At 45.2% G+C, this 23,533-nt stretch overlaps 1 protein-coding gene across 5 annotated transcripts in view; it reads left to right on the top strand.

Moving 5' to 3' along the window:
* Positions 1 to 14,295: 14,295 nt before the first annotated feature.
* VGLL4 (vestigial like family member 4) overlaps positions 14,296 to 23,533 on the top strand; it is a 149,441-nt gene continuing 140,203 nt past the window's right edge. Inside the window, exon 1 of one of the 5 annotated variants that reach the window (XM_084902633.1) lies at positions 14,296 to 14,641. The gene's annotated coding sequence lies outside the window, so the exon portion shown is untranslated. Of the gene's footprint in view, positions 14,642 to 14,825; positions 14,968 to 15,548; positions 15,784 to 23,533 lie in introns of those variants that run through there. The other 4 variants (XM_084902636.1, XM_084902638.1, XM_084902634.1 and 1 more) reach the window with 4 other exon arrangements.

The raw sequence follows: 23,533 nt of genomic DNA, 5'->3' as shown, positions 1-23,533 counted from the left end.
TCTGTCCAGTGGTAGGATAATATTATCCTGGTTTAAGTTACGACTGTGACATTTTAATTTAAAATACAATTTAAAAGATCTTTTTTTTTTTTTTTTTTTAAACAACCTGATGTAGTTTCCCAGAGTTTCCAGAAAGGCAATTTTAGAGCCAATACATGAGCTCTAATTCCTTCAGCAGAAATAATGAGGATTTGGTTTTTCATTTCTTCCACATGCATTTATTAAGCATCTGCTATGGGTCAGGCACCATGCCAGGTACTGTAGATTCTGGTACTATAGACTGAGACAGTCCTGACTTTGGAGAAACAGCAGTGGTTCTAATAAGAATGGGACCTATTGGGGTATCATGTAACCCGAAGACTGGGGACAAAGTCCAGAGTTAGTGCAGTGGCCTTACTTTTTTTTTATTATTATTATTAAATATATTGTATTTTATTGATTTTGTACAGAGAGGATGGGAGAGAGATAGAGAGTTAGAAACATCGATGAGAGAGAGTCATCGATCAGCTGCCTCTTGCACACCCCCTACTGGGGATGTGCCCGCAACCAAAGTACATGCCCTTGACCGGAATCGAACCCGGGACCTTTCAGTCCCCAAGCCGACGCTCTATCCATTGGGCCAAACCGGTTTCGGCGAGAGTTGGTGCAGTGGCCTTACAATGTCACCAATATCCCAGGCTCCTCCTATCTTTTTGTTCCCTCATCCTTAGCCCATGTCTCCCATCCTCAAGCTTACCTCATGGTGGCAAGGTGGGCACACTGCAGCTCAGATGGAAGAAGAAGGAGGAAGGGAGAGCAGCAGGGACCTGCCAGCTGGATCAGCAAGCTCCCCTACTCCCCAGGAAGGTGCATTCATCAGCTTCCTTTTGCATGTCTTTGACCATTCCTGTCTGCCAAGGAGCTGGAGAATTGGGATTCTCTTGTTGGGTAAGGAGAGAATGGATAACGGTTGGTAACTAGCAGTCTCAAACACACAGATGTTGTAACCCAGAGCGAAAGGTAAGTACGTAGCGAGTTAGCAACTACCTGTGAGTGTAATAGAAGTATGACATAAAGGCTGCAGAGCCACAAATCAGAGAAGGCTCACAGAGGAAGAAACCTTCTGAAGAAATGCCTAGTGGAGGGAACTGCACTATATGCACCAAAGTGTTAAAGGCCTGTCGTGTTTAAGACGGAATAGTCGGATGGTGTCGTTTGGAACGTAAGATATTTTCAGGAGTGTCCGGAAGAGCCTAGAAAAGTGGGCTTGGCCCAGAACAGGAAGAGCCTTGAATGCTGTGCTCGGAGTTTGGACTTGGTCCTAAGAAGCAGTAGTTCTCAAACTTTTGCCTGTGGGGCTTGTTAAAATGGAGGCTGTGCCTCTCCCTCTCCCTCTTCTGCTAGAGTTTCTGATTGAGGATGTCTGGAATGGGCCCTGAGAATTTGCTTGTGCCTTTGTAACAAGTCCCTGCTGATCAGGGGACCCTATTTGGAGAACCACAGGTATAAGGAATAAGAATTTTCAAGTAGGGGAATAATGTGATCTTTTTTCTTTTTCTTTTTGGAAGGAATCGGCCTGGGGTCTGAGTGATCTCTTGCAGAGTGTAAATCTCTCAAAAACAGCAGCTTCCTGTAAGCACAGCGCCAAAAGGTAGGCAGCTGCCCCCAGAGGCATCGCTCAGCTCTGCAGAGATAGGATTAAAGGCAAAGGACTAGGTGTGGTGAGGATCTGGGTCCGGTTTTGTCTCTGTGACCAGCTGGTTATATGAACTGGGACACATGTTAACCAATCTGAACATCAATTAGGATGTCAGCAACAATATTTAGTACCATTTATTAAATGGTGACAGGATCATCTTGTTTGATACAACTGTCCTAAAAGATGGGTATTATTATTCCAATTTACAGGTAAAAAAAAACAGGAGATAAAGAAACTTCCTCAAGATCCCGACTATTAAAGGGTGGGGTTAGGATTCAAAACCAGGATTCTTTTTTTCAACTCCAAAGCTCATGTCATGATTTCTGAAACCGGGGTGTACAAATGTATTTTTAAGGAATTTATAAGATTTCTATGAAAATTTTAAAAATTGGATATTACTAATGTTAATCTTTTAAAAATTCCTTTAAGCAAACACTGGATACTCTGGATTGTAAGGTTCCAGGCGCAGGAAATGGGAATGGGAGACCAAGGCATGTTAAAAGAGGAAGTTTATTCCACAATAATGAGTGAGATTCATTACGAAGGAGGATTGAAAAACCAGGATTAACTCCGCCCACCAGTAGGGGAAGGGAGGATCTATCATGGATGACACTGCTGGCTGATTTCAGACCCTGCCTATGCATTTGTGTTTCCCATGAGATCGGAGCCAAGTAGAAGAATTTAATTGTCCACGCCCAAAGACAAAAAAAAGTCAGTAGTTTTTATTTGTGAATGATGTGCCCTTGCAAAGTAAAGAGCAAATGACCTCAAGACAAGCTGTATAAATGGAATATCCACTATGGTTTTAACGGAGAAAAGAAGTAGAAAAGTTAAGTCATGAAGTGGCCTATGGTAGTTAAAAATAAACAAACAAGCACATGGACCTATATCCGTCAGTTCCATATTCACATTACTAATAGCTATGTAGTTTCATGAATATATGCCATATTAAGTTAATGCTGTTAATTTCAGCATTGCTGATTTTGTGGCCCTGCTTGGGTTTAGCTTGCAAATGTGTTTGTGTTTTATAGTTACTTAAAGCTACAAGCTTCTAAGGAGTTTATACCTAGTTTTATGGTGTACTTAATTTGAGTTACATGAGGACAAAAATAACGTAAGTCAACTCTGTTCACGAATGGGGGTCTCAAATTACGTATGATTAAGCCAGGCTTCTGGGTTATAGTCAACAGAAATGGTCTCTGGTTAATATGAGAAAAATGGAGTTGATTAGATGGGTGTTGGGTGGCTGAAGAACAGGGAGGGAGGCTAGAGGATCAGACTCAGGAAGTGGTCAGGAGCTAAGGAGGGTGGCCAGGGCTGCCCCCAGAGCTGTTTTTAGTGGAAGAAGCTCTGACTGAATTCACTAGTTGGGTCCAGGTACTGCCAGTCCAGGACTCTTGCTGCCGCCCCCAACAAGCCTTCAAATTGCTCTCTCAAGAGAGAAGATTGCGGGTAGAACATCTAGTTGGCTGAGCCTCGGTTTTTTGCTGACCTTCAGTTGCCCAGCCAGATAGGAAGGACCTCTCGAAGCTGGGGAGCCAAAACCCAGATGATGCCCACTATCCATCCTTCAGAGGAAAGCTGGACAATTAATTCCAGGGATGTCAGCATTAAGTACAACAATCTCATAAGCAACTGACCACATGTTTACAGTTATTGAGGCAGCGCTTAATGAGGTCCCTCTGTGATCAAGATCAGCAATAAAAGACCCAGCGTCCACCACTGGTATTTTCTGTCCCTTGGTCCTCACGACAGATCAGGAAGGAACCATGAAAGGTAATTTAATAGGGAAACCATGTCTTCCTTTGGGGGAAAAAAAAAAGTTATTTTTCTTTCAACCAGCTTCTTTGGATGTTATAAAAACAAGCTAATAAAAGTCTTTGGCTCAGTTTTTGGAGCTGAAATTCAGAAAACATAGTTTGGTGTTTTTTTTTTTTATCATAGCAGGATTTTTATGTTCCCCTCCTCCTGGGCTAATCACACAACTGGTTTCGCTCCGAGCATGAGGGATGGGAAGCGTTTGTCCAGGTCTCGGATGGCGCTCACTAAAAATGCTTCCCTGCAGTGCTTCACATGTGGCTGCAATTAGCTGTGAAGAAAACCTGCTGCACAAGGGAAAATTGTACATTCTGTGCTGCGTGTTATGAAACTGTTACCCTTTCTTACTATGGTCACAAGTCCTCCGCTTTAGAGGTGTTTCACTTTGGGAACTGCCCAGGAAGGTCTTGATTGTCCATTGCTTTCTTTGCAAAGATTTGAATACAGGGAAATAGGTTTGATTTTTCTTCCTCTTTGTCCAGTTACATGAAGGAAGAAAAATAAACCTGCTCTGGTTGCTGTGTGATTTGCCCACTTCCCACCTCTCTGACCTCAATCCCTACCTCTCTTCCCCATCCCCACCCCACCTCATGCACACCGGCCTCCTGGCTGGTTTTGGAACATGCCAGGTTCTCTTACGTTTCTGGGCCTTTGCACTTACCTGGCACATGCTTCCCCCATGTAGACACATGATTTGCTTCCTCCAGTTTCCTCTTAAATATTCCTTATTAGACAAGTCTTTCTGTTTCTAATAATTCCAGCCCCCAACTTTGCTGGTACTTCCTCATCCCTCATTCTCTGTTGTTCTCTAGGAAAACTGACACACTGTATACTTACTTCTTTATTATCTATCTTCACCTACTAGAATGCAGTCTTCATGAGGTAAAGACGAGGTCTTCTTCCTTGCTAATCACATTTGCCCAACACATAGTAGACACTCAGTGAGTTGTGTTGAATGGGTGAATGCATGTACTAGTAACAGCTATCATTTCATGAATAATAGAATTACAAACATTATCTCTAATACAGCAGTAAAGTTAGGCTGATGCAGTTAATGCATTGAAGGTCAAAGGCAATGAGGGGCCCATACCACTATAAGAGGAGGTGTTAGGACCAGAAGCCACTGAGTAAAGGGGAAATGCAACATTTAAATCTTTAGTCGTAACCCCTCCTCTGCAGGCCTGGCTCATATACCCAACTGCCTTTTTAACATTTCCTTTTGGATGTCTCATAGGCAGCTCATACAATGTGTCCAAAATGGAACTCTTAACTATCCCTGTTCCCAGTATAAATCTTCTCCTCCCCCAACTTCCTGTTTCAGTTAATGACCACCTTCCGCCTTTGCTCAGGCGAAAGCCAAGGAGTCATGCTGGGTGTCTCACTTTACTCCAACCCCTATGTGCAATCCGTCAGAAAGTTTGCCAACTCTGCCATGACAGAAATGGCCAGTTGAACACAAAGATCTATGTTCCCTTTCCGTAGTGCAGGATTGTTGATGGGAATTGGCTGCCCACCCATAGACTAGATTTCCTAGCTCCCCATCATTTAAGTGAAACTATGTGACTAGTTCTCGTCAATGGAATATAAGTACAAGTGCCACAACCAGGCCCAAGTGCAAAGAAGCATGCGTGTCTTTTCCATGCTCTCTTTCTCCATCTGTCTGCTGGGTGAAGAGGATCCTGCAGAAGATTCTGGGGCTCCAAGGAGTTGGTAGAGTCACAAGATGGAAGGAGCTTGGGTCCCTGAGTTGCCACTTGGAGGAGAGCCACTTGCTCTTTTAGAATACTTGTTTGGATTTTGTTGTTACTGTTAATCTTCACCTGAGGATATATGTTTTTTCACATTGGTTTTTTAGAGAGTGGAAAGGGGTGGGGAGAGAGAGCGAGAGTGAGAGTGAGAGCGAGAGCGAGCGAGAGAGAGAGAGAGAGAGAGAGAGAAACATCAATGTGAGAGAGACACATTGATTAGTCACCTCCCGCATACACCCGACCAGAGCCTCGGATCAAGCCTGCAACTGAGGTATGTATCCTTGACAGAATTGAACCCACAGCCTTCAGTCCTCAAGCCAATGCTCTACTCCCTGAGAAAAACTGGGCCCTGTTTGGACTTTACGTGAAAAACAAATTTGGGGGGTTACCTGTTATAGTAGTTAGCATTACCTTAACTAGTTTTTTTATCTGCAAAATAGATCTCAAACGTGTCCTCTTGTCTTCATTACCATCTTATTCTATTTTGAGCCACCATCTTCTCTCATCTGAAGGATTGTAAAGGTCTCCTAATTTATCTCCCTGCTACTGTAGACTGAATGTCTGTGTCCCCTGAGAATTCATATGTTGAAACCTAATCCCCAATGTGCTGGTATTTGGAGGCTCGGCCTTTGGGAAGTGATTAGTTCATGAGACAGGCCCCTTATGATTGGGATTAGTGCTCTTATAAGAGGCAACAGAGAGCGCTCCTGCCCCTTCCACCATGTAAGAACCTAAGAACCAAGAAGCCAGTCCTCACCAGATGAAATATACTTTTTAAAGTACCTAATACTGCCGAAGCCGGTTTGGCTCAGTGGATAGAGCGTCGGTCTGCGGACTGAAAGGTCCCAGGTTCGATTCCGGTCAAGGGTATGTACATTGGTTGCTGGCACATCCCCAGTAGGGGGTGTGCAAGAGGCAGCTGGTCGATGTTTCTCTCTCATCGACATTTCTAGCTCTCTATCTCTCTCCCTTCCTCTCTGTAAAAATCAATAAAATATATATTTAAATTTAAAAAAAAGTACCTAATACTTATAAAAACCCTAATATTTTTGTTTTTTAAATTCAGTTAGGACTTTTCTTCCCCCCCTCCCCCATTTTCAGTTTTTATTGAGATATAATTGACAGGCAGCACTGTATAAGTTTAAGGTATTGATCATAATGGTTGGACTTACATATATTGTGTAATGATCACCACAGTAAGTTTAGTTAATATCCATTATCTCATATAGATAAGAGAAAAAGAGGAAAAAAATTGTGATGAAACTTTTAGGATTTCCTCTTGTAACAACTTTCAGATACACCATTAGCAATGTTAGCTATAGTTATCATGTTGTACATTACATCCCTAGTGCTCGTTTATTTTATAACTGGACATTACCTTTTGGCCACTTCCACCCAATTCTCTCTCTTCTCACTTTTCACCTCTGGAAACCACAAATCTGATCTCTTTTTCTATAAGTTTAGCTTCTTTCTTTTCTATTTTAGATTCCACATATATGTGAGATTATACAATATATGTCTTTCCATGTACATATTTGTTTTACAAACATGCTTCTAAGTAGAAATCCTCCCCAATATATAGCTGAGAAAATGGGAGTTTGGGAACTGTCCAAGTTTGTGCCCAGGGTCATGCAGCCAGAAAATGGTGGGACCAAGGTTGGAACTCTGGTCTGTCTGATGCTGAAGTCTCACCAGTACTCATGTGCAAGGGTTTCTCCATCCTTTGACAATTTCAAAAATGATGTTAGAACCCCAGTAAATTCCAATTCCACATGGTAGCCCACAGGAATTGGGATACAGAATTGTAGTGCTGGTCTATGAGAGTAGATTCAATGATTTGTTTAGAGAGACTCAAAGGGGTCTTTGCTGGGTGAACTTGGTGGTATTTTAAAAAGATTGTCAAGTGGGGAGCCAGGCCAGCTGATTTAAATCCTGGTTTTGCACTACTTAAGTAGTTGCACTAAGGCAAATATTCTGCCCTCTGTGAGCCCCCACTTCCTCATCTGTAGGTGGAATCGCCCATGGGTTCCTCACAGGGTCACAAAGCATCAAGCAAGAATGCTCAGCATCGTGCCTTGCTCATGGTTGGCACCCAGTGATGTTGATCGCCTTCCTCCCTTCCTTGTTTACTTTCGTCCAGCCTATATATAGCACATGTTTGTAAGAGCTGAATGCAAAAGAAGAAACTGGAGCAAAGAGAGACGTGCCCATCTCGATTCGAAGAATTTGTCTCTGAGTGTTGTTGTTTCTTGAGTGAATCCACACTCAGAAGAAAAACACATGCTCACTTTTGTTAGGTTCACCAACTCAAACCATTCTGTCTGAGAAGTAGCTAGTTAACTGTGGCCAAGTCCTGGCTGGCCTTGAATCCAGCATCTGCAACATTCTTTTCTGTGGAAAATTGCTCCTATTATCTCCCGCCCCAGCCCACTGAAATTTGTCTCTGAGAGAAAAAAAAAATACATCTTGCCAAGCTGAATTGTTCTTATATATTTGAAGGAAAATTCCTTGGGTGAGGACAAATCCAATCTTTATGTCAGTGTTACATATCACTGAGAGATCCAAGGTCTGAGTAATTTGTTCGGGCCATAAATCTGGTCTTGCTTAAGGGGACTCACTCAGAGCCATGCTGGGAAAAGAGCTGATGTTCAGAAAAACGCTCCCCACTACTCCTTGACAGATTTCAAGGGATACCTCCCCAAGCCCTGGAACATCGCCCTCAAGCTCAGCTCTTCATCAAATTCCACACGTGGATGGTTTAGGTTACTACCACGCACAATGGCCCCATCACTGGACTCTGTCCAGCTGGGTGAAGGGTAAAATCCATGTTGGGTCACGGTAGAGGTCAGGCTCACTTTTGGGCTCTGAGACAGTTGCCAGGAAAATAAGGAAGGGAATTGATTGAGTGTCTGGCATTGTTAGATGCTTCCATATACATCTACCTAGAAATTTAGCAAATGCTTGAACCATTCATAGTTCTATTATTTACCATGTTCCGATCCTGTGACCATATCTCTGAAATCTGAGCAGTAGAGGACTTGGCAAGCCAGGTCTGGGTTTGAATTCTGACCACCTGTGCTAGAATGATAGGCCAACCAGGGCAGTGTTTGTTCACGGCTGTATCCCAGTGCCTAGAATAGTGCCCTGCACACAGTAGGGCCTCAGTACGTACTTGTTACTAAGTCGAATTATCAACTGGGCTTCTTCCTTAGTCTCTTTAAACCTCTGTTTCCTCAACAATAAAAGTAGGAAAATAAAACCTACATCATAGAATTTTTAAATTACATATGTTTTATTTTGAGAGAATTCTTACATGCAATTGTAAGAAATAATACAGAGAGGTCCTAGGTAGCCTGTCCTCCAGTGATAACATCTTACACAACAACATCACACACAGGATATTGACAATGATCGATTCATTGATTTTATAGGATTTCCCGGCTTATATAGGATATTTATGTGGATTAAATGCAATTTTATAGTATAACGCTCCGCACAGTACATGCATATTGTAAGTATTTAATAACGGTAGCTGATATCCTTTTACAAAGCAACCTGGTATAGAGCAGTGCTTCTCAAAGTGTAATGTGAATATGGATCACCGGGGGAGCTTGCAGATTCTGGTGGAGTAGGTATGAGAGGGGCCTGAGAGTCTTCATTACTAGCAAGCTCCCAGGGGATGCCTGATGTGAAGCGATAAGCTAAGCGAGTGGACTCCATAACCAGACTGCCAGGGTGTAATTCTAGTTGCAGCCTTATTACCTTTAAGAAACTTGGACACGTTATTTAACATCTCTATGCTAAATGGGATATTTATAGTCCCTACCTCAGGGCTCTTATAAAGCATAAATAATCATCTTAAAGCACTTAGAACAGTGCTGGGATCATAGGAAGCATGCTCATTAAATGTTAGAAATTATATTTTTACATCATTTCTTATTCTGTATTCTCTCCCTGAAATAACATCATTTGAGTTTTTCCGCTGGTTACTTTGATCTCCAGAAATGTAGAAATTCACCTGTTCTCACTCTATGAGAAAAAAGAGAAGTTATTGCTAGAAGGGGTTTTTAGAGTTCTTCTAGCTAAAAAAAAAGAAAAAAAAAAAGAAAAAAGAAAAAGAAAAGGCAAACATCTGGTTCACAGTTCCTATTCTCTGCCCATAGCAGACATTACTAATCAATCTTGACTCTCTTTTTGAAAAAAAATTTTTTAAAATTGATTTCAGAGAGGAAGAGAGAGGGAAAGAGAGATAGAAACATCAATGATGAGAGAGAATCATTGATCAGCTGCCTCCTGCATGCCCCACACTGGGGATCCAGCCTGAAACCTGTGTATATGCCCTGACTGACTGGGAATTGAGTGGCAACCTCCTTGTTCATAGGTTGACACTCAATCACTGAGCCATGCTGGCCTGGAGACTCTTTTTTTCTTTTTCTTTTTTTCTTTTTCCAATTAAACCTCAGCTATCATTTCACTGACCTTCTTAAGAGAGGCTCTACCAGGGGTCTTCAAACTACGGCCCGCGGGCCACATGCGGCCGCAGAGGAGTCTGATCCGGCCCGCCAGGTTTTTTGGGCAGTGAGCGCAGCTGAGGTGTTACAGTAGGAATTAGTAGTTCATATAGTCCGGCCCTCCAGCTCTCTGAGGGACCGTGATCTGGCCCCCACTTTAAAAAGTTTGAGGACCCCTGCAAGTCTAGGCAGAGCTGGTGCTCAGGATGGACCCTGTTTGCCAAACCTGATCTGACCTAAACTCCTCACAGATGTGGAGACTTTGACCCAGAGGTGTAAAATGACTTCCATGGACTCACACTATCACCTAGAGACTGAGTCTGAACTAGAAGCCATTTTTTCTGTGAACAAGTTGGAGGGGAGAAAAGAAAGAAAGAGACTCAGGTGAGCACATGATAAGCAAAGGAACATGGGGTAAAAAAAGACATTCTTTTCTAAAAAATATATATTTTGCCGAAACCGGTTTGGCTCAATGGATAGAGCATCGGCTTGAGGACTGAAGGGTCCCGGGTTCAATTCCGGTCAAGGGCATGTACCTTGGTTGCGGGCATATCCCCAGTAGGGGGTGTGCAAGAGGCGGCTGATCGATGACTTTCTCTCATCGATGTTTCTAACTCTCTATCTCTCTCCCTTCCTTTCTGTACAAAATCAATAAAATATATTAAAAAAAAAAAAAAAAAAAAAAAAATATATATATATATATATATATATATATATATATTATTGATTTTCTACAGAGAGGAAGAGAGAGTGAGAAACATCGATGAGAGAGAATCATTGATCAGCTGCCTCCTGCATACCCCCCACTGGGGATGTGCCCGCAACCGAGGTACATGCCCTTGACCGGAATCAAACCTGGGACCTTTCAGTTCGCAGGCCGACGCTCTATCCACTGAGCCAAACTGGTTTTGGCAAGACGTTCTTTATAGACAGGTTAGTGCATTGAGAACAATAAGAATCTGTGTATTACGCACATTTCAGATTGCCAGCTGTTGGTATTTCCCTTATTCCCCCCCTTAAACATGGGGAGGACAAATTGAAAAATAAACTACTGATTGGAAATTTGGTACGGAAATTCATTTTTACAATACTCACTACTGGTGAATCCTTAAAAATCGTTAAGGCATGATTGGAAAGGCAAATACCTTATTCTTATCTAATTGAACTCCTTAGGGCCTTCCAGGGGTAATTGTATGGGTCACGTCAATCTTGCTGCTGTCACACCCCTGCTTGCTGGCAGCTATGTTATATACCCTGTAAGTCTGCCTCTCCCTCCTGCCTCTATTTCTCACCACCGGACCATCGCTGACTTCATGGAGCCTCATGGACACACCACACAGTGAGGTAGATCAGATTGCAGCCATTTCTATGGATTAGTCAAAGGGAATAATCGGATTCTATCTCTGGGCAATTTGAACTATAAAGGTATAAAAGGAATCACCAGTGTGAGGGGAGGGGAGGCTAAAGGAGTAGTTGGGACAGTAGCAAGAAAGCCAAAGCAACGAGGAAGCTCCTTGGTAGAGAGATGAGAAAAATTAGATGAAGAGAAGGCACAGAGAAACCGAGAGGGAGACTGGCCAATGACCTGTGGCCTATAGAAGAGGCAGAATAATGACCCACAGAGCATCCTTCTGTCCTCTGAACTTTCTTTTCCTATTTTTAATGTTTCAATATGAAAAATTTTAAACATATACAAAAGTAAGGCAGAACAGTATAACAATCCCCATGCACACATCCCTCAGCTTCGATTGTGATAAACTCAGGGCCAATCTATTATAGTTTCTCCTTCTGGATTATTTTTATTTTTTTAAAATCAACTTCTGGTGCATCTACAGAATCCTTGGTGTGAAATACATTCTTATCAGTAGTCAATGCACAGCCTGCCTTTATTTTTGTAGTTAGCTACTTAAGTAGTAATAGTTGTTGTTTTTCTAGGAATTTGCCCATTTTCTCCCTTCAGCTCCTTATATATACACTTGATCTTAGCCAAAAGGCTGAGAAGCAATTGTTGTAGTAAAATATACATAACATAAAATTTACTATTTTAACCATTTTAAGTGTATAGTTCAGTGGCATTCACATTGTTTTGCAAATATCACTTAAGTAGTTATTTTAAATAGTGAACTTGTGAAGCCACCACCCAAAAACTAAGACCTTGACAATAACCTACATCTAACCAAATGATTCCATCTCATCCATCCTATGGAGCCCCCCTCCCTGGATGACCCACATCCTAAATCTCTGCATCATCATTCCCTTACTTTCTTTTTATACAGTTTCATTGCAGGTGCATGCCTTCCTACAATTATTTTTCTTTCTTTCTTTCTTTTTTTTTTTTTTCCACATTACCAATAGTATATTATGCTGTATGCAGTCTTTGGAACTTAACTTGTTTTCCTCTTAATATTGTCAAGATTCATCCCTATTATTGTAGGAAACTCAAAATCATTTGTTTAGGCTGCTAACTCCATTGTGTGAATAGTCTATGTATTGGACACGTTCCAGTTCCAGTCCACATCTTTAAAAAAAAAAAAAAAAAAAAAAATATATATATATATATATATATATATATATATATTGATTTTTTTACAGAGAGGAAGGAAGAGGAAGAAAGAGTTAGAAACATTGATGAGAAAGAAACATCCATAAGCTGCCTACTGCACACCCCCTACTGGGGATGTGCCCGCAACCAAGGTACATGCCCTTGACCGGAATCTTTTGCAACCAAGGTACATGCCCTTGACCGGAATCGAACCTGGGACCCTTGAGTCCATAGGCCAGTGCTCTATCCACTGAGCCAAACCGGTTAAGGCCCAGTCCACATCTCAATAGCATGCCCCCTTTTTGTTACATTAACCTGAGTGTGTCTTTCTTCAGCACAACCAAAACAGCCAGACTGAACACGGCTGTGCTTAGATGTTGCCAGAGCGAAGTCACCCTGATGCTGATGTCAGGGAAGCAGGGAGAGTAATCCTTGGAAAGGTTGAAGACGGGTCACATCCATGAGAAAAGGGCCTCTGTCCCAGTGATTTATCTGCAGAGCAAGGTTTGCGCTCAGCTGTGATGGAAATTAAAGAGGAAGCTTCAGGACCTCTACCCTGACCCCGAAATGGAAATCATTTAGCAGCATACAGATGGCAGAGTTGTCATGAAGATCAAATGAGATAATGATATGTGGGAACACTTTGTAAACCCCAGAGCCTTTTTCATAAATGTGCAGCGGTCGTGTTGTTGCTGTCGTTATTCATTGGCATTGTCTGGGCAAATCACGTTCCTATCCCTCCATGATTAAGGTGGGTGCTTGCTTATAAAGGGGTGCCAGCCGTCCTGAATTTAAGGCAGGAAGAGAGAGAAGGAGGGAGATGTGAATACTCATGAAATATCAGCTTAATTCTTTAGTCCCTGCGATGGCTCTTCAATGTAAGAATTATTATCTCTGGTTGACAGGTGAGAAAACTGGGCTTGATAATATGCCCAAAGTCCTTAAACTGTTGGAGGTGGAGTTTAGATTAAAATCCAGGTCCGTCTGAATCTGAAGCCCTTTTTCTATCTTGCCACACTTCCTGAAATCTGCCTAAGCAGTCCTCACTCTTTCCTCACTCACTGTTCTCATATGGCAGGGTGACAACATCCTCTTTCTGATTTTTCTCAGGGTTCCCCCCCCCCCCCTTATGCTAAGACTATTGATGAACTAAAATAGAATCTAAGTAAAAAAAGAAAAAAAATCTTTGGGAAGACTAGGAGCCTCCTGGGCTTTAATCCGTAGATTGTCATCTGGGAAGCTGGCAACCAGGGGCAGCTGTGCTTGGGCAGACTGGTCGCTTGGGTTGAGAAGAGTGAATTTCACAAGGCCCCGCCCCCCCCCCCCCCCCCCCCGCTCCCATTCAGGTGATGCCTCTATTTGTTTTAGGCAAACATCTAATCTGACTGCAAAATGGCAGTATGAGTGCCCAACAGGGGCTGAGATAAGAGTTAAGGTGCTGTGACTTTCTATGTTGGGGTGAGGTGATAGAAGGGAGAAAACTGCAAAGCAGAACCCCCCTCCCCCCAAACATTATTAATGCAAGCTGGCATTTGTTTTTACGGCTACCATTCCTTCTCTGCAGAGCCCTTTCCCAGAGAAAGCCCTAGAGGAGGAGCTTCTAACCATGCCTGAGGTTTGAGAACCCCTAGAAGGCGAGCCACATGAAGCCATCTAAAGCAAACCGGAGGAAGTCCAGTCTGACTATTTATTTTACGAAGTTAGCGGCTGGATATGTTAAGCAAATGTTTTCTTAATTGTGTCGGTATGAGAAAAACAATGGGGCGAGGGCTTGCCGGGGACAGGGGAGAATCAGGCCTCCACCCCATCCCCAGCCCCCACCACTACACTCCAGAGAATGACAGGAAAAAATTAAAGACAGGCCTTTTCTTCTCGTGGTCACATGTCTACACTGCTGCTGTAATAAGAACCTGCACCAATTAGAAATGTTTCACCTCCTCCCCCGCTCCGGCTCCTCCCCTCCTCCTCCCCTCCTCCTCCCTCCCTCCGGCACCTCTCAAAGCAGCCTGGGCTGTGGGACTCCAGGAGTTTGGCAAACACAGCCAACACTGGTGTGTGTGAGCGGCTGGAGGGGACTCTTTCTCCCGCGATCTCCGTGCTTTCCTCCTCCGCTCCCTCCCGGCCACACTGTTTTGATTTTCTCGGACTTCCTCCTCTGGGAGAGGGAGGGGGAGGAAAGACGCTGCGAACGCCTGGTGTGCGTGAGTGTGAGAAGTGGCGTGTAAAAATGCGGTAATGGGAGGAAACCGAGCCGCTTCCGAGGGTCCTGGGCTGCAGCGGCCGCTCTGATTCCAGTGGCACCTGAGCGCACACCTCCCCACGCGAGCGCGACCTGTGCCATCAGGTACGTGTGGCCGCCGGCCTGTCGGGGCTGCGTGGCTGGGGGTGGTGGTGGTGGGGTGTGTGTGTGTGTGTGGCTGGGGGGAGTAGGGGATGTATGGCTGGAGAGTGCGGTGGTTGGTGCTCCAGGTCGGCGCCTGGGGGAGCCGGGAGCCCGGGGAGGCGGGACGCTCCGCGTGCGCCGCGGTCTGGCGGGCGAGCCGGCGGGAACGCCGAGCTCCGGGCGTCCGAGGGGCTTGCACGCTCATCCCGGGGCTGCTTCCCCGGCTGGTCCGAGCCGGAGGCTGCGGTGGTGCGGGTCTGACGCCGAGGGCAGCGGAGGTGCTGCAGGTCTGTCTGCTGGCACGCGCCGGCGCTCGCGGGGCCGTGGCAGGTAAGGGGCGCCCGGTGCCATGGGTATAGAGCGTGGCTTTGCCCGCGGACGTCGGTCTCACGTTTGCTGTGGTTTACCGGGGCGGGAGCCAACGGGGTCCCCGCGTGTGGGGAACATGCTTGGCCCGCAGCAGCAGGCACCTGGGGGCGCAGGAAAGGTCCATTTGTGTGCGCGTGTGCGCTCAGGCTGTGTTCCCACCGGCGGGGCCTCGGGGACGGGATGCGCGGGAGACGCAGGCTACTCGCGCTCTCTGGGACCGGAGCCTCCTCCTCCCCGGGGCCCCGCGCGGCTCTAGGCCCTCGGCGGCCGTGCGGTCCCCGAGGGCGCCCGCTCCGGCCCGGTCGTGCCTGTGAGCCGCCCAGGGCGCGCGGCGGGAGGGGGAGGGACCAGAACCGCTCCCGGCGCGCGGGGCCCGGCTCGCGCCTCCCCGCCAGCTCACCTGGGCTCGGCCCCACCTGCTCGGTGGGCGGGGCGGGGCGGGGCCGTGGGCGGGGCCTGTGGGGCCTGGCAGAGCCCGGCGGAGCCTCGGAGAGAGCGGGCGGCTCCTCATTCCAGGGATTCCTCGGGCTCCCGCGCTCGCGTCCGCCGCCGCCGCCGCCGCCGCCGCCGCCGAGCCGGCCCGGCGCGCGCTGCCCGCGTGCGTGTGCGCGTGCGGAGGGGGCGTCGGTGCGGGAGCGCGCCCCCGCGGTGCGCCCCGCGCGCTCGGAGGTCCCGCCCCCGCTCCCACGGGGCCCTCGCCGGCCCGAGGCGGGCGCGCCCTGAGCCGCTGGGCGGTGAGTGCGGGACCCAGTCCGGGTGAGGGGTGGCCTGCGGGGGGGACGCGGGGTTGGGCTGGCTCGGAGCCGTACCCAGGACGTCCTCCCGCGAGGAGGCGGCGGCTCCTTGGCGGGGTGGGAGGGAGCCGGAGCGCCGGGCTCTCTGAGGCAGACAGATGTCCGGCTCCCGGAGGGGTTCCCGGGTGGAAGGCGTGCGGAGAGTGGAGGGGGGCGGGCGGAGTGGGGCGGGAAGGGACCACGGCGCCCCGCATCCCTTCGGGTCCGGGCCAGCGGCTCGGGAGGAGCTGAGGATGGGCAGCCGGGACCGGCCTCTCTCCTCTCGGCGCCTTTCCTGACCCCTCTCCCCAAAACCCAACCATTCACTCTTCCTGCACCGAGGGCAGGCCTCGCCGAAAAGCAGAGGTCTCCTTTTATTTGTGTGTGTTGCTTCAAGTCTTCTTGGACTCTTTACACTGAGAACTTTAAATGTCTTGGGTTAGGAGGAGAGTACTTGCTGTTCACGTAATGGTACGCGCTTTATTGGCATGTGTTCGTCTACTTGAGCTGGCCGGTGAAAGAAATCGGTTTCACTTTGATCACCGGTGCTGTCTTGTTGGCTAGCTGCATTTCCTTCTCTGGTTAATAAGAACCAGCAGCCTGCCGGCCGCACGGGGGTGGAGGCCGCTCTTCCAGTTTTTATCAGCAGCCGGTTGCCCCCTTTATTTATTTATAAGGTACCATACCGCCCAGGGTGTAGAGTTTGAAAACATGTTTTTTTTCCTTTTCTAAACCTAAGCCTAAGCCTACCTGAGGAAAATGAAGGCTCGCCAACGTTTCCTCTGAACACCCAAAGTCAAAAACACTGAAGGCTGATTATGCCATTAGCATAGAAAGGTCAGCTTTGCATACCATTTTGGCAGGCAGACCAAACTTTAACTCTGCTTTAGTCTCCGAGTCCACAGGCTTGTAACATTCATTGTTTCCTGCTTGCAGCTAATGAAGTCTGCGCATGACTGTGAGGGGGTTAGCTGGAGTGGTTTAAAGAGAGTTCTGGGGTCAGCAGCAGCCTTAAGGCTGTATTTCAGACTTGAGCATCCCTCAGTCTCAGTGCTCTCGTTTGAAATAATGGGCTTAGAAATACTTTCCTAGCAAGTTTGTTATCTCATACTCAAGACACAGTTGTGTGTATGTCTGTCTGTGTGTTTTCTGTTACTTCTGGCTGAAAAGCCACCTCCCCCATGTAGACCCCTCAATTTGTTGTTTAATTTTGGCAAAATTTTAATCCCAGGTTTCCTCTGCCGTGCCGCCCCCCCACCCCCCACACTTCTGGGAAGCCTGCCTTTGCTTTCCATTTAGAAGGAAATGCAAACTAATTTTTATGTTGACCAAACCAATACCATTAAGAAAAATAATTCTGCTCTAAATAACCATGGACTGCATTCCAAAACTCTGTGTGTTGGGTAAAAAAAAAACAACCCAGCTCTGGATTACTTCTGGAGACTTGAGTTCAAATCCTGACTTTGTCACCTCCATAGTTTGTGACCAGGAAAAATTACTTGTGTTTAACTTTTTGTGCTTTATTTTCCTCTGTTAGGGGGTGATATTGCCTGCCCTAACACATTGCAGAGTTTCAGGAATTAGAGGGAATAAGGTGCTTTGAAAAGTATTTGTGTTATATTATTTATAAAAAGTCACTGAAGACGTTAGAGAGCGTCATAAACAGTCGTTGCCACTCCCCCCAACTGATTTAGGACTAGTACTTTACCTTAAGATTTTAACGGACACGATAATTATGAAACTGAAAACTTTCACTTTTAAATGTTCTGTTTGATAAGAGCTCTGTAATGGGAAATTCCTTTTATCTCCTTATGGAATCGCCTTGTTACCAACCTCTGATGGTTGCAAAAAAAAAAAAAAAAAAAAATCCAAAGGAAGATTTTACTTTGTGTCTTTTCAGGTGTCTCTCCTGGATAGTTTTGCCGTGCAACTTTTAGTTTGCCTTAATCAAGTACGTAATAAGTAAAATAACTATAATAAAAGTTGTTTTTGCAACTTTGAATATGACAATAAAATAATAAGAATTGTAAGTTCAGGCGGTAAAAAATCAAGAACAGGAGTAGGCAGAAGTAAGTTTGCAGCTATATGCAATAGTTTATGCTTGTATTATTTATTATTGTATTGATGATGATGATGAACTTACTTTTGCCCATCCCTGTACATTGGCAGAATTCTAAGGTAAATAAAATTCTGACACTGTAGAGATTTTAATATATCAAGTTGTCTGTTTTTGGCCTTTGTTAGAGAGGCTGTTGCAGTTAAACCTAGTGACAGAGAAAGTTTTTTTGTTTTTTTTTTAATTAAAAAGTTTGTAGAAGTGTGAACTGAAGCTGATTTGTAATTCTTTTAGGGGGGTATTTAAAGTAATTGGCTGAATCTGTATGGGGGAGTTTAATGGTGGAGACAAATGAGTGTGCCAATCAGCTGGTAGCCATTTAGGATCTATCCACATGAAAACAGCAGCAATTTAGAAATTGGACTGTCAGATCTTGATAGTATAAGCTGCCAAGGTAGGAAAGGAGGGAGTTGTGTGCGGGAGGTGCTGACACCAGAAACATTTTTTTCTACCTGGGATATAGGTGTTATAAACATACACTTGATCCTCATTCTCATTTTCTGTGGGCTTCGTATTTGAGAATCTGTCTACTTACTAAAATGTTTTTGTGATTCCCAAAACAGGATTTGCAACCCTTTTGCAGTCATACATGCACATACTCAGAGTGGTAAATGTAAAATGCATGCTCCCAGCCTCAGTTGAACAAAACAATGCTCTGCCTCTTTGTTTCAACTCTCATACTGTAAACAAGCATGCTTTTGCAGTCTATTGAGTGCCATGTTTTTCTCATTTGGGGGCTTTTTGTTGGCGGTTTTGCTGTTTAAAAAGCATAATACTGAAGTGCTACGTGTTCCTAAGAGCAAGAAGGCTGTGCTGTGCCTTACATAAAAAAGAAGTGCATTTAGATAAGCTTTGTCCAGGCATGAGTTATAATGCGGTTGGCCCGGAGTTCAGTGTTAATGAATCAACAGCAGATATCAAATAAGGTGTCTTTAAATAGAAACACTCATAAAACAAGATTATGTATTGATCAGTTGACAAAAATGTTGTAACCAGAGGCTTGCAGGAACCTAACCCTGTCTTTCCCCTAGGAGTAATGGCTCAGTGTTTGCTAATTCAGTGTGCACAGAGACCATAGAACATAGCTACGGTGAATAATGAGAATTGACTGTATTTACTGATGTGGAGAACTGGAGCGCTTCCTAATGATACAGCGTGTCATGGGTTAGAAGGTTTAAGGCTCTCACTAAGCTGATGGTTGAGATTTGGGAACAGTGGAGAGTTAGACCTGGAGTATTATGGAAGTCTGCCAGCTTGGACTATGAAGCAAATTCATGTATTGGGGGTAATAAGTTCCGGAGAGGATGAGGCACCGCGTTAACTTGTGAATAGGAAAGTCTGAGTATCCAAATCAAACAGATGGCAAGAACAAACATATCCAGAGTAAATAAAAATTCCAGAGTTTCTCTTATTATGTGGTGCTGTACAAGGCTGAGGTCTTGAAAATGAGACAGATTCACAATAGCCTAAATAGGAGATAGAAAAAGATTGTTATTATTTGACAGCAGTGTTACTAAAGGGTGGGTGTTGGTAGTCTGCTCAAAAAGTCCAGATGTGAATTTTATTTTTCCTCCTTGGACACAGTGGTGTCAGTGTGGGCCCACCATGTCGTACTTTATAGGGGACACTGTAGGGAGATGGGGGAAATCAGCCAGCAGTAAGCATCTTACACCAGCACTGGGCAGCCTCACATAAAGGCCGAGAAATAAGCTGTAACTTAAGTTTGGTTTTGCAGCTTGAAGCCTACATAGATGGCCCTCACCTGACCCAGGGCCAGCTTTCAGGTAGTCTGTGCATTTGCGCAGTTTACACTGAAAGCAGACTGCATTTTATGATAACTAGGATTTTAGTTTTTGCGTGGGGGCACTTTATGACTAGGATTTTAGTTTTTGCATGGGGGCACTTTACGATAACTAGGATTTTAGTTTTTGCAGGGTCAGGATGACTAAATATTGGATCCCTGGGGCTGAAGAGGTCCATAGAGTCTAGCCTTGGGCCATTGTAGCATCGGAACACCTAAAGTAGTTGATTGAGCATTCATTCCACCAGGGGTTTCCATGCAGAAACAAGTTAGCTTGTATTCAGCCCAAGCTAACTGGCACCTCCATCTCTTGAAGTGATGGGAGGTGGAGTTGAACTGAGTTGATGGCAGGCACCTGAGTTGATGGCAGGCATCTGACGTAACCTTGTTCCTGATAGGTAATGTGTCCCAGTTTGGCAGTTAGATTGTTGGCTGCCCAACCCATAGACCTACCTATCTCCTGCAGAGGTTTCACTGGAGGGCCATTAAGGGAAGGGTACACACCTGTATCAATTTACCAAGTTGATTAGTGTTCTAAGCCAGTAGTCCGCAAACTCATTAGTTAACAGAGCCAAATATCAACGGTACAACAGTTGAAATTTCTTTTGAGAGCCAAATTTTTTAAACTTCTTCTAACGCCACTTCTTCAACATAGTCTCGCCCAGGCGTGATATTTTGTGGAAGAGCCACACTCACAGGGCCAAAGAGCCACATGTGGCTCTCGAGCCGCAGTTTGCCGACCACTGTTCTAAGCCATTGGAAGGGCTGCCAACAAAGCTGGTTCTCATTCTGAGGCTATGCCTGAGGTTGACTAGCACTTGAAAGAAGCCCAACTAGGGATTTTACACACATACACACACACACACACACACACACACACACACACACACAATTCTCTGTAAGTAAGCATACAATGTGGATGTATTGTTCAGATTTTTAGACATTTGGCCTTCAAAATGCATTTTCAAGAATGGTTACGTGTAAAAGTAAGAAATTGGATATGAATGGAATCTGGCCAGGTCTGTCTGACATTGTACTTGGCATGCTGCTTCAGATGATGGCAATATGGGTCAATTAATTACTCATGCCTGGTACATACCTGTAAGGTTTGAAGCGCAGGAAACTGATCACCAAGGAGTTTTAAAGTAAAGTTTATTCCCCAGTAATGAGCGGGACTCATTATGGAGGTAGAGAAGTCAGAATTGAAGGAGTTGGGGAGTGGGAATGGACCCAGCCGGGCTGCCACCTGGACATGGAGGATCAGCAGCACGTGGCTGGTCTGGGGGTCTTTTTAAGGGGAGGAACAGGAGAGGGTTGGACCCAGGGCAGAACAGGAAGGGGTGGGCTCCAGGACACTTTGGCAGGCGCTGATTGATGGCTCAATGTCTTGGAGATGTCTCTGTGACAGGTGCCAGTAATGTCATAACTCCGCCCACCAGTTGGGAGGAGGGAGAACCTTATAATACCTAGATAAGGAAAGCTGGACTTATGTTCTATCTTTAGTAGTATGACTATGGAAAGAGTATTTTTGGATAAATACTCACGACCAAAATATATTTTTCATATATATTTCGTCATCCACTGTGCGTGACTCACAGCTCCCCAAACCTTTGGAATTCCCCCAGGGTGGAGAGTGACAAAGGTGTCTTTTGTTACGTGAATGAGGTGATTTGTGGAAGCACCTGTGGATGGGGCTGGTTGCCCCGAGAACCACCAACCACAGGATTAGAAGGTTGGAACTTTCATTCCTGCCCCTGCCTCTGGAGAGGGGAGAGAGGATGGAGGTTGATTCACTAGACAGTGGGCCAGTGATTTAATCAATTATGCCTATGTAATGAGGTCTCCATAAAAACCCTCCAAGAAGATGAGGTTCAGAGGGCTGGGTCAGTGAACACTAGGAAATTCAGGAAAGAGAGCCCCTCTCCCACATACCTCATCCCATTAATCTCTTTCATCTGGCTGCTTCTTTTACAATAACCAAGTGACCTAGTAAGTAACATGTTTTCTGAGTTCTGTGAGTCATTCTAGCAAATTAACTGAACCCAGGTCGGGGGTTGTGAGAACCTATTGTAGTTAGAGCTAGTCTTCAGAAGCACAGGTAACAACCTGAAGTGGAGGGCAGTCTTGTGGGACTGAGTCCTTAACCTCTGGGATCTGATTCCGTCTCCGGGTAGATCGTATCAGAGCTAAGTTGAATTCTTGGACACCTTGCTTGTGCACTTGAACTGTTATCTACCGCAGGTTAACAGGTTTTCTTGAGCAGGACTAAGCAGAAGCAATCCTTCTTAGCACTGAGCCGTGGAGCCTGAAGTCCTTAGGCCCTTACGTTTAGTTCCTGTGTGGCTGCGGCCCCAGGAATCCGATAGCTTTGCGCAGTCTATGTGGTTTGCCCCACTCTCACCATCAGCTGTCTTGCTGTGAGCATCTTCTTACCTGTCTTGGTTACTATTCATGTGTTTCCATGCCTGACTCTGTTCAAAGGAAGTAAAATAAGGCATGGTTTTCATGTGCCCGAAAGGAGAGGGCTTTGCTTCCCTTGGCTTATGTTGGAAACTACCAGGCTATTGCCGATTCATGTCTCGAGGTGTAAGAAAAAGAGCACAGACTGGCTGCCTTGCCTTGGTTGCTGAGGGAAAGGTTGTTTTTGTTGTTGTTCTGATAACTTAAGTCACTGTGCTTTTCTCTAAAAGGACTTTATGAAAATCCGCTTAAGAATAGTAAAGATAGCGTTCGATGGTGAGTGTGGAGACTTGGATTCCAGGCTTAATTCCTTTAAGAAGTCACTTATGTTCTTGGCACGTTGGTTTTTCAGCTGTAGAAGAATATTAATAATCGTATTTGGTCAGCACGCAGTGAGAATCTAATGAGGTAATTTATGTGAGTGTGTTTTTGAAAAGTATGTGCTGTACAGCTATAAGGTGGTGATAGTGGTAGAGTGAGAACATACATTTCTTTTCTTTAAATATATTTTATTGATATTTTACAGAGAGGAGGAAGGGAGAGAGAGCTAGAAACGTCAATGAGAGAGAAACGTCGACCTCTTTCACAACCCCTATTGGGGATGTGCCCACAACTAATGTACATGCCCTTGACTGGAATTGAACCTGGGACCTTTCAGTCCGCAGACCGACGCTCTACCACTGAGCCAAACCGGTTTCGGCGTGAACATACATTTCTTACTTGAGTTTACAAGGCAATTTTGGTTTCATTATATCATTCAACCCACATGCCGAGCTTGTGAACTGTGAAATAGGCAGGGTTACTATGATTTTCTTTAAGTGAGGAAACTTGGGTCTGGAGAGGGTAAATGACTGGCCCATACATTTAGTGGTAGGCATTTAGAGCAAAGCCTAGAACAAAATAGGCTTTCATTGATTTATTGTTGATTGAATGGGTGAAAGTGTTGAAGTAGGTAGGACTCAAACTTTAGTCAGGTCCTGGCTCAACTGACTTAACAGGGTAAAGTGTGCGAAGAAAAAAGCCTTACACAAATGGGAGATATTTTTAGCAGGCAGAACAGAGAGGATGATCTGAGAATTGGGTGTTTATAGGAAGAATGTGTGTTGCAAAAATACAGGGGGCAGCAGCTAGGACACCCGTGGGGAAGAACAGCAAGGAGGATGTTAATGCACATCTACCTCATGTGCCGGAAGCTAGGCTAGCGTGTGGCCACCAGAATCTGGTTGGTGAGGATTGGTCTGAGATGTTAGTTCACTTAACTCCTCTCGCTGACATGGACAGCTAGCCAAATTGAACACATTGTGGCCACATTCAGTGCCAGTCACTTCAGGGTA

The sequence above is a fragment of the Pipistrellus hanaki genome, assembly GCF_964339955.1.
Source record: "Pipistrellus hanaki genome assembly, chromosome: 13".
Lineage (NCBI taxonomy): Eukaryota > Metazoa > Chordata > Mammalia > Chiroptera > Vespertilionidae > Pipistrellus > Pipistrellus hanaki.
The sequence above is the reverse complement of the archived record's forward strand: the minus strand, read 5'-3'. Positions and strand labels throughout refer to the sequence as shown.